Below are 15,527 nucleotides of genomic sequence, written 5' to 3' on the forward strand. Positions count from 1 at the left end.
TATATAAAATGTATTATGGCACCAGATTTGTCACTAAAAAAAAACAAATAAACATCAAAAATGTGTGCGAAAATCCGACCCATTTTTTGATGCTATTAAAAAATAAATAATTAATATCTCTTCAACGCGTTAAGCTACAGAGTTCGAAGAGGTCGCGATCGAAAGAAAAAAAAAATAAAAAATACGTTAACTTATAATATTCTCTGGAATACTATAGTTAATTAATTATTAAAGAAACAAATTTTGAAAATTTTCGAAAACAATTGGAAACGCTATCGCTCCGGTAAAGAGTCTCTGGCAGCAACTCGTCATGTCATGTTGTTGTTATAAATGTACTTGTCTCAGAGTCGCTGCCGCGACTCTAGATGATGGGGAATATTGGGGCGGCCAAGTCCAATATTACCCGAGGACTGATGAAACAGAGTATCGGCTTCACGTGAGATGATCGAAGCTGTCTTTCTTGCGACGGTTGCTGAGCCAGAGTGCCCGACCCACAATTTTACCCTTCTCACCGAGGGAGACAATTCGGGAGAAACGACGAGTTGGAAGGGGTATCCCATCGAGAGGGAGCAGGGCGCTCAATTTAAATCCTTACAACGCTCCCCCTTTTCATGAGAGGCCACTCTTTGAGGAGGAAGGCACATGAAAAGACCCCAAAAAACGAAAATTTTCCGCCGAACTTCCACCTGCGACCAAGGCGAGAACAGGAATATGATACGGAGAGGGGTTCTCAGTGTACAACCCACCGATAATCCCTTTAGAGCTCGAAGGCAATGACCATGACATCGGGACCGATCAGCTCCATCAAAAAAATGGCTATGTGGCTCGTCAGTCATAAAGCAAGAGTCCATCCATTCGATTCCTAAGCACCCAAATACACTCGAAGAGTTTATTCTCCAATACGGTGACAAAATCCAATCCTGGGTTGGGGTACTCCACGAACGGAGGAGCTCGACTGGAACCCGAGACCACCGATTGAAGCTGGAGGCTGAGTCCGGTGGTTGAGCGGAAATAGCTCGACGTACCTTGATTTTTACGTCCACGTCATTTCCACAAAGGGAGGGATTTACACCTTCCTTAGTCAACTAAATAAACACAATAGAATATTATCCGCGCATATTAACACATGTCATCTCAGATAGACGATATCGTACACACTCATTCTTGCATTCTTACACACATACAATTACAGAATCCCGCAACTACATCATTTTGTACGGATTTACTCCAGCCGCCAAGACTCATGACATAGCGAGCGCTAGAGTTGTTACACACCTCGAAATTTATTCCTTGAATTCGCTGAGTTTTAACAAGCTATACTTTCGATTTGACAATTACATACTCACCCAACGAAAACGAGACCAGCAATATTTTCAACAGACAGGTTTATAATATTTTCGCAAATTCCATCGATTATATGTACCGATTTCGTTATCACCTGCCTTCGGATCCGACAATACGAACGCATTTTCGCCCACTCTACGAACAATTTTGTACGGGCCTTCGAAGAGGTGGAAAAATTTCTTGGTCACCTTGTCTATCGCGTTGGACAAATGTCGAACTCTTAATAAAACAAAATCACCGACATTCAGGACCACTTTCGATATGGAACCTTAGTATTTTTTTCGACCTTCGAAACTTTTTTTCAAATTATCCCGGGCGAACGTGAGTAGGTATTCGTGCGACGGCGTCGGCGCTGGCGAGAAGTTTACGAATTTTTGAATTTTATCCTGGATTGGTTGACCGAGATGTAGCTCAAGAGGCGCAAGACCAGTACTTTTATGGACGGTAATATTAAGTATCTCCTCGATTTTGGGCAAATACTGAACCCATTTCGTGTGTTTATCTGCGCATAGCGTACGAAACAATCGCCCAAGTTCCCTCGTTACCCTTTCGGTTGGGTTTGACTGGGGATGTCGTATCGAGCTATATAAAACCTTTATTCCTGCAGCTTCTAAATCACGCTTCCACTTTTCGGATGTGAATTGCGTCCCGTGATCCGATAAAATTCTCTTTGGCTTCTCAAACTTTGGGCAAAATTCATTAAAAATTCGTGTCAAACAGGCCTTAACGTTCGCCTTTTTCAATGCATATAAACTCACATGTTTTGAGAACGCATCTAACATAACGAAAATGTATTGTGTACCCCCGCGTGCCATGGGGAGGGGCCCATAAAAATCTACGGTTACCAAATCATTCACACCGTTCGAAATAATCTGATTATAGGCCCCCTCCATGGATATCGTAAGATATTTAACGCGCTGGCACAAATCACATTCCAATACCCATTTCTTTATTTGGTTATGCATGCCTCTCCAATAATAGAATTTTTTCATGTACGCAAATGTTTTGTATACCCCGGGATGACCCAATTTTTCATGAATTTCCTGAATAAGTAATATTTGCAAACATCGGGGAACTACGACTCTCCACGTTTTGGATTCGTCCTCACAATGGAAAAGTATTCCTTCATATAACAGAAACTTCGACTGGCTCATATCATTGAGACCTTCTATCCTTCTTTTAATCTCGGCATCTTCAGCCTGCCACTGCCCCAAATTCTTCAAATTGCGTTCGAAAATCACATCATACTCAAGCATGGCCATTGTGACGAGTGATGTATCCTCAATACAATTACGCAAAAAAAAAACATTTATGGAGCGTGGATATGACGAGTCGATCTTCTGTTTCGTCATGAAATCGACCCTCAGAATGACGACTAAAAAAATCGGCCACGGTATTATCTATACCCCTGCAATGCGAAATGGAGAAGGAATATTGTTGCAACAACAAACACCAGCGCGTGATCCGGGAATTTTTGAAAGTCGCAAATTGTACAAACGTTAACGCCTGGTGATCGGTAACTATCTCAAACTTGACACCTATCAAGTATACTCGAAACTTCGTAAGAGAATAAACGATAGCTAAGAGCTCCTTCTCCGTCGTAGTATAGTTTAACTCACACTTCGTAAGACAACGAGAAACTATCCCCACGACGTTATGAGCTCCCGAATCGGTTATTTGATACAAAATTCCACTAATTCCTGTATCACTGGCATCAGTTTGAATCCTATACGGACGTTCCGGGAGAACGTGCTTTAAGGTGATGCAATTCCGAAAATCGCGCTTCAACTGAGTAAACACCCTCGCGTGCTCTTCTGTCCATTGCCCTGTTTCATTTTTTTGGAGTAATTCTCGTAGAGGGGACACTGATTTACTTTGATTCACATTAAATTGTCGGTAATAATTGCACACGCCCAAAAATTGTTGGAGTTCGCGCTTATTTCGAGGTTCCGAGAAATTTAAAATGATCTCAAGCTTTCGCGGATTGGGGATCACTCCTTCTGACGAGATAATACATTCTAAAAATGGCATTCTTTCTTGAAAAAATTCGCACTTGGATATTTTAAGGGTAAAATTATACTCCAATAGCCTTAGAAAAAGGCGATTCAGAACGTCAAAATGCTCTGATATAGTATTCGTCCCGATGAGGATATCGTCAACATAACAAGATATATTTTTGTCGAAATCTCGCTTTAACGCGAAGCTTAACGACCTAATAAATCCGCTCCCCGCGGTTTTTAATCCGAACGGAATTCTGCGGAATTGGTACATGTGCGAATCAAAGATAAAAGCTGTATAAGGCCGCGAGTCTACATGCAGCGGAACCTGCCAACATCCGTGGGTGAGGTCCAATTTCGAAAAATACTTCATTCCATTATACTTTTGTAAAATTTCATTAATGATCGGTGGAGATTCGTGATCGTCTTCAATGATATCGTTTAATTGACGGGCATCGAGACACATACGTACCGTTCCGTCTTCCTTTTTCACTATTCTTAAAGAGTTACAGAATTGACTTGCAGTTCTTTCAATAATCCCTTGCGTCATCATTTTTTCTATTGCTTTGGCAGTTGCTTCTCTAAGTTTAAATGGAACCGGGTAGCTTTGTCTTATTTTTGGATTTGGATTGGTCACCAAAATCCTATGTTCATAGCCAATAGCGCATCCGGGTTTGTCCGAAAATAATCGTGCATGGGTATCCAATAAATTTTTAAATGTAGTCTTTTCACTTCCCGATAGCGTCTGGCATTTTGAAACTACCGCCTTTGTATCAACGACCACATTCACCGTACTGACCCTAATTTTCCTAGCCTTTGTGATCCTATTTGTTTCGACTATTGCTCTATTTCGATCTTTATCATCCCACTCGCGTTTCTCCCCCTGGAGCTCATCTGTCTCCATAACTTTCTCTTTTTCGCATTCGCATGATTGGTCATAATCAATATTTCTCAGTTCGTTCACTTTCACTACAAAGACGTGAATTATTTCATTATCTACCGAATATATCAATGTTTCTTTCGGATCTTGTTCAAAAACTTTGGCGGAGGGTGATAGACATCGTCCCCTGATTTCTATTAAACTGAGTTTATAATTAATCACCGCATCGTTTTTCGACATCCAATCATGTCCCAATATGATGTCCGATGATAGATAGGGTATAACGAGAAACGTACTATTGATACGCATTTGGTCTATCTCTATTTGTATATATATTTGCTTTTTTACCAATGTCGCTTTTTTTTCAATTGCGTTGAGACCATGACGTTTGATACTGGGAGTTCTATTATCTTATTTTTTTGCGACAATAGTCTATACAATTTTTCAGAAATGGTTGTCACTTGGCTCCCCGTGTCTAATAGTGCGGTAATCTCTATTTCATTTATTTTCATCCTAATATGTGGGCATTTGGCCCATTTTTTTATCTTGTCAGTTGGTGTAGGACTTGGTCCTTCTTCAATTCCTGTCATTAAGTCGTCAATAAAATCGAAATCTTGTGGACACGCTGCCACTGTATCCTTACTTGGAAATTTATTATTTATTAAATTTTCGTTTGACAGCGTGTCACCTACTAGTTTAAAGACTGATTATTTGAGTGTGCCCGGGGGTAAGTTGAATTATCATTTCCCGAACGACTATTATTAAATTTCTGCGGCGGTGGATATCGAGTATCAGGCATTTCGAAATTTGATTGATTCCGATAGCCCTTTTCGGCATTATGATATTGATTGTTATTGCGCGATTGGCCATAACGTTTATTATTATTACCTATTCGCGATTGAGTCGAACTTCTATTGTCGTTCGTATTCATCTGATTTAAACCGAATCCCGAATTTTTTGTTTGACCGTGGTTATGATATTTATTCATTTTCTCTTTGTCGTCTCGCACCGCGTCTAAATTTCCGAGAACCTGTGCGATTGCTCCCGTGCCTGCGAAATTTACCGTCGAGAGAGATTCTCTGACCCCTATTGGCAATTGTTGCACTATATAATAATTTGCCTCAAATTCTGAGAGTTTCGGAATAAAGTACCGGGCTTGAGCCAATTGTCTATAGAAATACGTCTGTAACGATTCTTGACGCGGATCATATTTGCATTCCATCCAACGTTTTTTTACCCTGACGCGTATCGGGATTGAGTAAAATTCATTTAAAAATTCAAGTTTGAAATGCTCATAATTCGCAAAATTCCCTTTCAAACTGTACCATACTCCCGCTTTACCCACCAAGGAATGTTCGACAATCACTAATTTCCTATTTTCGCGAATATTTTTTGACCTTAGAAATTTCTCCAACTCTTCGATAAATTCGGCCGGGTGTTTTTCACTCTCGTCTTGGAATTTCGGTATGGCAATATCTATATGTAAATTTTGTACATTACTGATTATTGACGAGATATCATCTGCCGCTAATCCCGTATTTGTTTGGCCTTGCCTGCTTAATCCGTCTGTCTGTTGTTGTTGCTGCTGATCTTGATCTCGCTGAGATTCGATCGTCCTTCGCAATTGTTCTAGTTTCTCTCTTTCTTATCTCAGCTTCTCCCACTCAGCTTCTATGATCGCCTGTTGCGAACTACTGTTTTCACGCTCGCTGCCATCCGCTTTATTAACCATTTTCTTTTTCTTTTTCTCACCTAAACAGACAGATGTATTCAATTTTCGTTTATAAATACGGCCCGATCTCGTAATGTACTTGTTTCCTCTATTATTCACATCCATCAACTGGACATTTTGTATTTTATATCCAATTCAATTATTTATTGATCGAGAATCACAGTTACGTTACGTACCCGTGGCCAATCAAGTTTACTCTATAATGTTATTCATTCATTACAACTTTTACATTACTTTTATGGGAGATCAAATCGATTATACCACACTTTGTATTGATTATACACGTACATCTATTTTTTCATCAAAATCGAGCCTCTTAGTTGGGCGCCAAATTGTAAAATTTAAATAAGTTTTCTTTTCGAATCATGACGGGTAAACATTTATTCTTTGAGCACACAATTTAAAGAATAACCAGACACAAGAAAAATAACGAAGAACAAATTCAAATTCCGTTGGAATACACAAAGTCTCAATATACCTACTCGCTCACTCACACACAAGCATACTCACAAAATACAATTCCGCACACTTCACCAGTCTCCACGCCTATACATAATTTCGTTGTAGAGATTTCGTTGAGGTTCTCCCGGTACGGATCTCGATATCATCGTGTGTTTGGACCTCCCTCGTGGGCTCTGGTACTCCGGCGGATCTCGGGAAAAATCGTTGATCGTACTCCAGAAATCGATCTTGAGACGATGATCTTTGATGATGGGGAATATTGGGGCGGCCAAGCCCAATATTACCCGAGGACTGATGAAACAGAGTATCGGCTTCACGTGAGATGAACGAAGCTGTCTTTCTTGCGACGGTTGCTGAGCCAGAGTGCCCGACCCACAATTTTACCCTTCTCACCGAGGGAGACAATTCGGGAGAAATGACGAGTTGGAAGGGGTATCCCATCGAGAGGGAGCAGGGCGCTCAATTTAAATCCTTACATCCTTTATCGAAATAAACCAAAACTCCCGATCTGCCAAGGGGTGAAAAATGAGGGTTGGGGGTGCATTTCAATAGAAGAGTCTAGTGTTCTAAAAAACTCAGAATTTTCATGTAATATAGCACAAAAACTCCCTATTAAGAAATCTAAAAATTTCATCCCCAAACCTTATTTTTCACCCTTTCGCAGGTAGCGAATTTTATTTTACTTCGATGAAAGAATCTGGTACCCTCAAAAACGAACATTTTTTATGTAATATAACGCAAAAATTTCCCATTGAAAAATCTGAAAATTTTACCTCTAACCCTCATTTTTCACCCCCTCGGGGATAGTGAATTTTATTCATTTTCATCCTAAAAAATTTGGATTTTCCATGTAATATAACATAAAAACATGCCGCTAGCAAATCAGAAATATTCACTTTCAATCCTTATTTTCATCCTTTTCGAAGGTAGCTACATAAAAATTAAAATTGGGAATGAAATCAGCAGCCTCGAAAATCCCAAGAAACAAATTTTCATGTATTTCGGTAATTTATTGACTCGTGCCAGTTTTGGCACGAAAACTAGAAAAAAAAAGCTTACTAGTCAACCGGTTAATAATAAAAAATCAAAAGTAAAAATAAAATTTTTTCCACTCTGTATATTGTAAAACCAGGAAAAAAATTCTATAGAAATAATAAACGAAAAATTGAAAAGTTCAAAAAAATTCAACAAAAATAAAAAATAATCGAAAAAAATTCTGTAAAGAAAAATAAAAAATTTTCAAAAAAATTCATAAATATTGGACAAATTGAAAAATGTACTATTCAAGTTACATGCAGTATAAAAATGTATGATATCAATTGGAGGCCAAGTTTTTATTGATAATTTGGAATATTTATCGAACAAATCGGAAACTTTAATTGAAATTCATGATAATTATTTTCAAGAAAAAAGTTAATGAAAATAAGTCATAACGGAAGTTACGTGCAGTACTAAAATGTATTATATCAATTCGAGGTCAAGTATCAAGAGACTCGGCAGAGTCTCGGGACAAGTACATTGACAGCCCTGGCGTCTGCTGGCCCGAGGCTCTCGCCGAGACTATATTATCTCTGAATAAAACGATTCGTGGTAGTGGGGGTAAAATTGACATGTTATTTTGTAGAATAATGAAACTCAGGAGTCATTTCGTAACTTGAAAATTGAAGTTTGAGCCAATTAATAAATTCTCTTTCGATTACGCCCAAAATCAGCGTGATCGGTGGCGTAATTACTGATTGTGAGAAAAAACTTTGCACAGGCTCAAGATTATGCAAAGGTACCAACACATTTACGGAGTTGACGCATCTGTATATGGGTTTAGACCGATACATACAAGGGCCTCTTGATGCCCATCACAACAAATCACCGGTGAGAATCTATCTGTCTCGACCAATCGCCGATGAAAGAATTTATGATAGTCCTCAATATTTTCTTGTATACCGTCTGGTATCGTCTGTTAGGCCCGCTCCATACGGTCAATAATATTGCACAGTACGATTGCACAATAAGTTTGTATGGTGTGTACTGCGCCATAAATTTAAGATAGGTAAAACTTCTGTTCAATGATTGCGCAATGTTTCAATACTACTCTACACGTTAAATAATATTGTGCAATCACCTATATTGCGCAATATTATTGACCATGTGTAGCAGGCCTAATTAGGCCTGCTACACATCGCCTACATTATTATGTAGGTTATATATACGAGTTCCCTTTGATAGCTGTGTGGTAACGAACCGGCCGGCGTTTGACGTTACGAAGTGCGGGACAAATGTAACAAACGTTCGCATAGTTAGTGAATAATATGAATAAGGCAAATCAGTTTATCAAAAATAGGTCTGGAAGTTGTAAGGAAAAATGTTCGTCAACCTATAATGTCCAGATTTCTTTTTGCCATCTGAAATATTATGGTTGATAATTAATAAAACCAGAACACACGAAATTGTTAGTATATAATATGAGAAACTCCAATCGAATAAATGTTTTCTATTTTATTTCTTGTGTCATCATTATTTTTGAATATTCCCATATTTTGGATCCTATTTTGGCTCTGCTCTTTCCGAACCTTGTTTTGACTCTATCGGTTTGCAGCGGATCGATACATATATTAATTGGTTGCCTAATATGTGTCCTATAATTTTCTACTATTTCTTCATGCTGATTGTGGTAACGTGATTCAAGAGGTTTACAACTATGATCATCAATCGCACATTTTGTACATCAGATTCTCAAAACAGTTTTTGATCTTGATATAAGTGTAGTTATTCTTTTTCCACCTGGTCTGTCGAGTAATAAATTTTGAAACTTGTTCCAAAAAGTCTTTGGATGCTTTTTTTGCTGATAATATGAAAAGTTGAATCTTCGGAATGCGGTAGACAAACACAAATTTTGACAACAATACTTATGAAATGACGTGTATGTTGAGTATGATTCCTATTCTGCAAACTGCAAATGTGGAATTATTGGTGAAAACATTCATTACGATAAGTCTACAGTTGCTCAGTTTTGGATGCGATTAAGTATAATACCTGCCAATGTTTTCGGGTGCCTTTTTTCTGCAACTATCAAACTCATAATAATTGGATCTCAGCGGCCACTTGCAAACTTTGGAAATATATTTCATCGGGGGCACGTTTCAGATGCGACGAAAATGTCTAGCTTCACAATGCAAAAACGACATTTAAAAATGGCCTATTCTATTGGATTTGTTGAGTCTTGAATATGATCTATCTTTCCTCTTTTCCTTTCTTATTTCTAACGTTATAAGCCGAAAATCATATCTCGGCACGCAACACGCATTGCTCCATGCTCTTGAGTTCCCCATGGACAAAACATAATAGAAGACAAGGGGAAAAATCACCAAAGTCCAAGAACAAACCTCTATCGAAATATTTACAGTACAATTTTTACGAAAAATAGGTCTTTTTTCGTGGAAACCAACGTTATAAGCCGAAGATCATATCCCGGCCTCCAACCCGCTTTCGACCATGCTCTTGGCTTCCTAATTGACAAAACATATTAGAGTACAAGGAAAAAAATCGCCAAAGTCCAAGAACAGACCTGTGACGAAATATTTCCAGTACAATTTTGATGAAAAATAGGTCTTTTTCGTGGAAACCAAAGTTACAAGCTGAAAAACATATCTCGGCCTCCAACCCGCTTTCGACCGTGCTCTGTAGTTCCTAATTGACAAAACATATTAGAGTGCGAAGAAAAAAATTGCCAAAGTCCAAGGACAGACCTGTAATGAAATATTTTCAGTACTATTTTGACGAAAAATAGATCTTTTTTTTGTGAAAACCAACGTTATAAGTCGAAAATCATAAAAAATTCATAGAAATTGAAACTAAAACCTTATAGTCAACTGCACATACATACGGAACTTTTGAGAAAAAAGACGTGATATCAAACCATAAACTTCCCCTAGGAAAAAAAAGGTTGGGACAAGTACATTAATGGTCCTTCGTTTGTTGATAATTCCATCCATAAAAAAAACTTTAAAAAGAATTTGTTTAAAAAATTGTCGAAAAAATTATTTTATAAAAATAAATACAGAACAATTCGAAAAAAATTTCACAAATCTTGAAAAACCATTATCTTTAAAAAAAAACTAATCTGTATCTATTTTTTAAAGTGTACGAAGAATCAAATAGCAAGTAAAAATAAAAAACCGAATAATCACGCTTGAAATCATTTTGGAAACCGATGCCTCATTCTTCTTATTTGATTCGAAGGGCTAAATCAATGAAAAAAAATTCCATCTAATTTACGTGTAGCATTAAAATTTAGGTAATTATGCAGTTTGGTTACTTTTTCGAAAAGTGGGGGAATTTTTTTTTTTTTTTATAGGCCCCTTCGATTGGTTGCCGCTAATGATATTTCATGGGGGGAGGCTAAAATTTCCCATAAACTCCATGAGTTATGGGGTTTTGAAGTTATCACAAATATTCGATATATTGACGTTCGTGCTAGGGCGGGGGGGGGGTGAACACACACACACACACACACACACACACACACACACACACACACACACACACACACACACACACACACACACACACACACGCACGCACGCACGCACGCACGCACGCACGCACGCACGCACGCACGCACGCACGCACGCACGCACGCACGCACGCACGCACGCACGCACGCACGCACGCACACGCACACGCACACGCACACGCACACGCACACGCACACACACGCGCACACGCACACGCACACACGCACGCACGCATGCACGCACGCACGCACACACACTTCACTTTATTCACAATTTCGTTTCTTTGGGTTGTGCACAACGCGTGCGCGCGCGCGCGCGCGTGTGTGTGTGCGTGCGTGCGTGTGCGTGTGCGTGCGTGCGTGCGTGCGTGCGTGTGTGTGTGTGTGTGTGTGTGTGTGTGTGTGTGTGTGTGTGTGTGTGTGTGTGTGTGTGTGTGTGTGTGTGTGTGTGTGTGTGTGCGCGCGTGCGTGCGTGCGTGCGTGTGTGTTCACCCCCCCCCCCCCCCGCCCTAGCACGAACGTCAATATATCCAATATTTATAATAACTTCAAAACCCCATAACTCATGGAGTTTATGGGAAATTTCAGCCTCCCCCCATGGAATATTACTTACTATGATGCAATCAACAGCTTCAAGGAAAAAAAAAATTTTTACCAGCATTTTTCGCAAAAGTAACCAAACTGCATAATTACCCTAAAATTTATGATATCAATCGAAGGACAAGTAATTTATGAGTAACTCCAAATTTCAACATTATGGAATTGTTCTAAGAAGCTTTTAAATCCAAAAAAATCGCGTGCAAGCTAGTCATTTCTTACTCTATGGTGGCAACCTCTTGAATCACGTTACCACAATCAGCATGAAGAAATAGTAGAAAATCATAGGACACATATTAGGTAACCAATTAATAATATGTATCGATGCGCTGCAAACCGATGGAGTCAAAACAAGGATCTTAAAGAGCAGAGCTAAACTCAATAGGAAGCATGATATGGTAATATTCAAAAATAATGATAACACAAGAAATAAATTAGAAAACATTTATTCGATTTGAGTTTCTCACATTATATACTAACAGTTCCGTGTGTTCTTGTTTTATTAATTATCAACCATAATATTTCAGATCGCAAAAAGAAATCTTGACACATTATAGATTGACGAACATTTTTCCTTACAACCTCCAGACCTATTTTTGATAAACTGATTTGCCTTATTTATATTATTATTCACCAACTGTGCGAACGTTTGTTACATTTATCCCGCAATTCGTAACGTCAAACCCCGCGCCGGCCGGTTCGTTACGACACAGCTATCAAAGGGGGAACTCGCATATATAACCTACATTATTACGTATGATATATATAATCACGCAACTGACGATATATTTACACTTGACAATATTCCGCGCACTCTGGTTTAATTGAAAGATTATCTCAGATGACACTTATTTCCAATCGAACAAAATAATGATATCTTGAAAAGTTTCGTTGACATATGCATCGCGCATTTTTTAATATTTTTTATTTTGACACACGGATCACAGTCTACATTTACGCGGCCACTTTTATACCGGTTTAGTATACCACAAGTTTTAACAAAATAAATATTATTATGCACTTCGTTAGATTACGCGAAAATTATTTTTATTTTCCGCATGCACTTCATAACATCATAACCCCAAACGTCAACACGACATGAAACTTCGGCTGGTGACTTTCGAGTGCTTTCTGCTTTCGAGCTCTCGAGCTCCTTAGCTTTCCGCCAAACCCCGTTGCTCTTTTCATTGAATGTCATTGGCCCAAAAATTCTCTCACCCTTCATTGGTTGCAACAAAATTTCTCTCACCAGGGATTGGTGATCATGGGGGCCAAGAGGCCTATGTTTGTAGCGGTTGGAGTACGCATATACAGATACGTGAAATCCTGAATGTGTTAGTAACTTTTGCATAATCTTAAGCCCGTGCAAATTTTTTTCTCAGAAATTACGACACCGATCGTGCTGATTTTTGGCTTATTCGACAGAGAACTTCTTAGTTAGCTAAAAGTTCAATTTTCAAAGCCGTACATAATTCATGAGCTTCACAATTAAAGACAATCACATGCCAATTTTACCCCCACGACCGCGAATCGTTTTATTCAGAGAAAGTATAGTCTCGGCGAGAGCCTCAGGCCAGCAGACAACACGGCTGTCAATGTACTTGTCCCGAAACTCTACCGAGTCTCTTGATAGATATCATATTTTTTCATGGTCAAAAATTGTTTTATTGATAATGCAAATATAGAAAATCATTTAAAATTACGGTCATGACCTTTTAATACTTTGCATGCCTTTTTTACTTTGAGAAGTTTTGATATTTATTTCAATTCCTGTCGCTACTCGTTCGCTCATATCATCGAAAACTGACACATGGATGTACACCATACATACAGATGAATATTACCATTATACGTACAGGTAGTCTGAGCGCGGTGGGTCAGCTGGAGTGAGCCGAGATCGGTGAGCCAATCAGAATGCGTCGAGGCAACAACTCTACTACCACTAACTACGTCAAACGCGTATACGTATATATCGAATCGGCGATGTGTTAGTCATTTTTGCATAATCTTGAGCCCGTGCAACGTTTTTTCTCAGCAATTACGCCACCAATCATACTAATTTTGGATGGAATCGAATGAGAATTTATTAATTAGTCTCCAGTTCAATTTTCAAAGCCTCAGACGACTCATAAGATGCGTGATTGAACAAAATGACATGCTAATTTTACCCCCACCACCGTGAATCGTTTCATTCAGAGAAAGTATACTCGGCGAGAGCTTCAGGCCAGCAGACGACAGGTCCGTCAATGTACTTGTCCCGAGACTCTACCGAGTCTCTTGAAATCCAAATAAATCACATGAAAGCTAAAGTCATTGGTCACTCTATGGTGGCAGAGACTTGTAAGAAAATTGATTCTTCTCAGACTCTCAAGATCTTCTGGAATTATTCACAAAATTCGACGTCGATTGGATTGATACCAATTATATTCAAATATTTAAACATAATTAGTTTGTCCTCAAATTTTAAAAAAATTTTTTGAGATTATTTTTGGTTTTTCCAAATATCAAAACAATCAAAATTGCCAATTTTGTTTTTTTCTTGAAAAATTTGAGAGTATTTTTTTTACCAATTCTAAGATATTCATGTTCTTAGATAATTTGTGCTAAACTCCATAGTTTTCGAGAAAAAAATTAGCTTATTTTTGTAGCACATGTCCGTTCTTGCCTCCATATTATGAAAGGAGTTATAAGTAAATATATATAAGTATGAAGTTATTTTTGGTTATTTTATTTAACAAAACATATTTAAATCAGGATGGATAATATGGTTTCACATTCTATACAATATCAATCAAATACATGGGTTTTAACAGAGTGGTTATTCTACCATCGACGAGCGGGATTAAATCGTGAGATACATTTGAACAAATAAATTAACTTATCTTGTTGATCGGTTTTTATGGGCGCCTAAATTCGCTTTGTCGTCCTGGGACCCCGATTTCCTTCCGATGATCAAAATGAATAATAACACGATACCATTACATTCCAAAATCGAGGATGGCCATTCCGGGATTGGATTAAGTGGTTATAAGTGAAGTTGATTGGTTGACGGTCCCAGCACGAGTTATTACAAATTATCGGCGAAGAATTGTCGGCGAGAAATCTTTCGTACACCCACCGAAAGTGGGGATTTGTACTTTGGAGGGGAGATCTGGAGCGGCGAATATTTCGATCATTATCATTTGAGTTGATAGTTTCCATGATCTTCAAATCTCACAGAGTAGTTCAATGATTACATGAAAATTCCTTTTTAAACTTCAACTATCGCGTTCACCCCTCATCATGATTACAGTATGAATTCCATGCGGTAACATTGCAAAAAAAATATAAAAAAAGTTTTTCTTTCAAAAATGTTCAAGTTTTTCATGTTTGAATCTCCCATATTTTTTTTTCTTCATGTCTAATCAGAATTTTGAGCCTATATTCTGAGCATAAAATTCCACGTCGATATATTTGAAAACAAAATTTTGCCGACGCCAATGACATATAAAATAATCGCGTTGAAAGTTTGGTAAAAAATCGAGACATTTGGGCGTTAATGGGTTAATTGTAATGTAAAAATGGCTTTAATTTAAATCAATTTGAATTGTGAAATTTCTCAAAATCCTCAATTCCGAGTTCTTACGTTTCTTTCATACCTGCTCCTTTCTATCAAGGTAGCTCGAACCGATGCGTGGTGACGTTCAGCCAGGTCGGTAAAAGCGTTACATTACAATATATGATGAAAAAGGAAATTTTTCATTGGTAAGAAAAATGTAGAAAGATCATTCAAAACTAAGGTTGCGGAATTTTAATACCCGGCACTCTTTTTTGACTTTATTGTATGGTAAATCAGTACTACTATTGAATATCATACGTCAATCGATTAACTAAAATTGTATGAGCTCTTTGCCCCATAGGAACGGGTTGCAATAGAAATGCTGAATCATCAACATACACAACAAAATCGGTCACATTATTAGCAGAGTTGTCCATTATTTCGATATATGGTGGACATCACATCTT

The 15,527-nt window shown here is 38.2% G+C and overlaps 1 protein-coding gene across 1 annotated transcript in view; it reads left to right on the forward strand.

The window, feature by feature from the left end:
- The window catches only part of LOC122408149 (uncharacterized), a 1,237,064-nt gene that overhangs the window by 976,110 nt on the left and 245,427 nt on the right, over nt 1–15,527 (forward strand). The gene's annotated exons all lie outside the window — the stretch shown is intronic.

Source organism: Venturia canescens, chromosome 1 (genome assembly GCF_019457755.1).
Source record: "Venturia canescens isolate UGA chromosome 1, ASM1945775v1, whole genome shotgun sequence".
NCBI classification, from domain to species: domain Eukaryota; kingdom Metazoa; phylum Arthropoda; class Insecta; order Hymenoptera; family Ichneumonidae; genus Venturia; species Venturia canescens.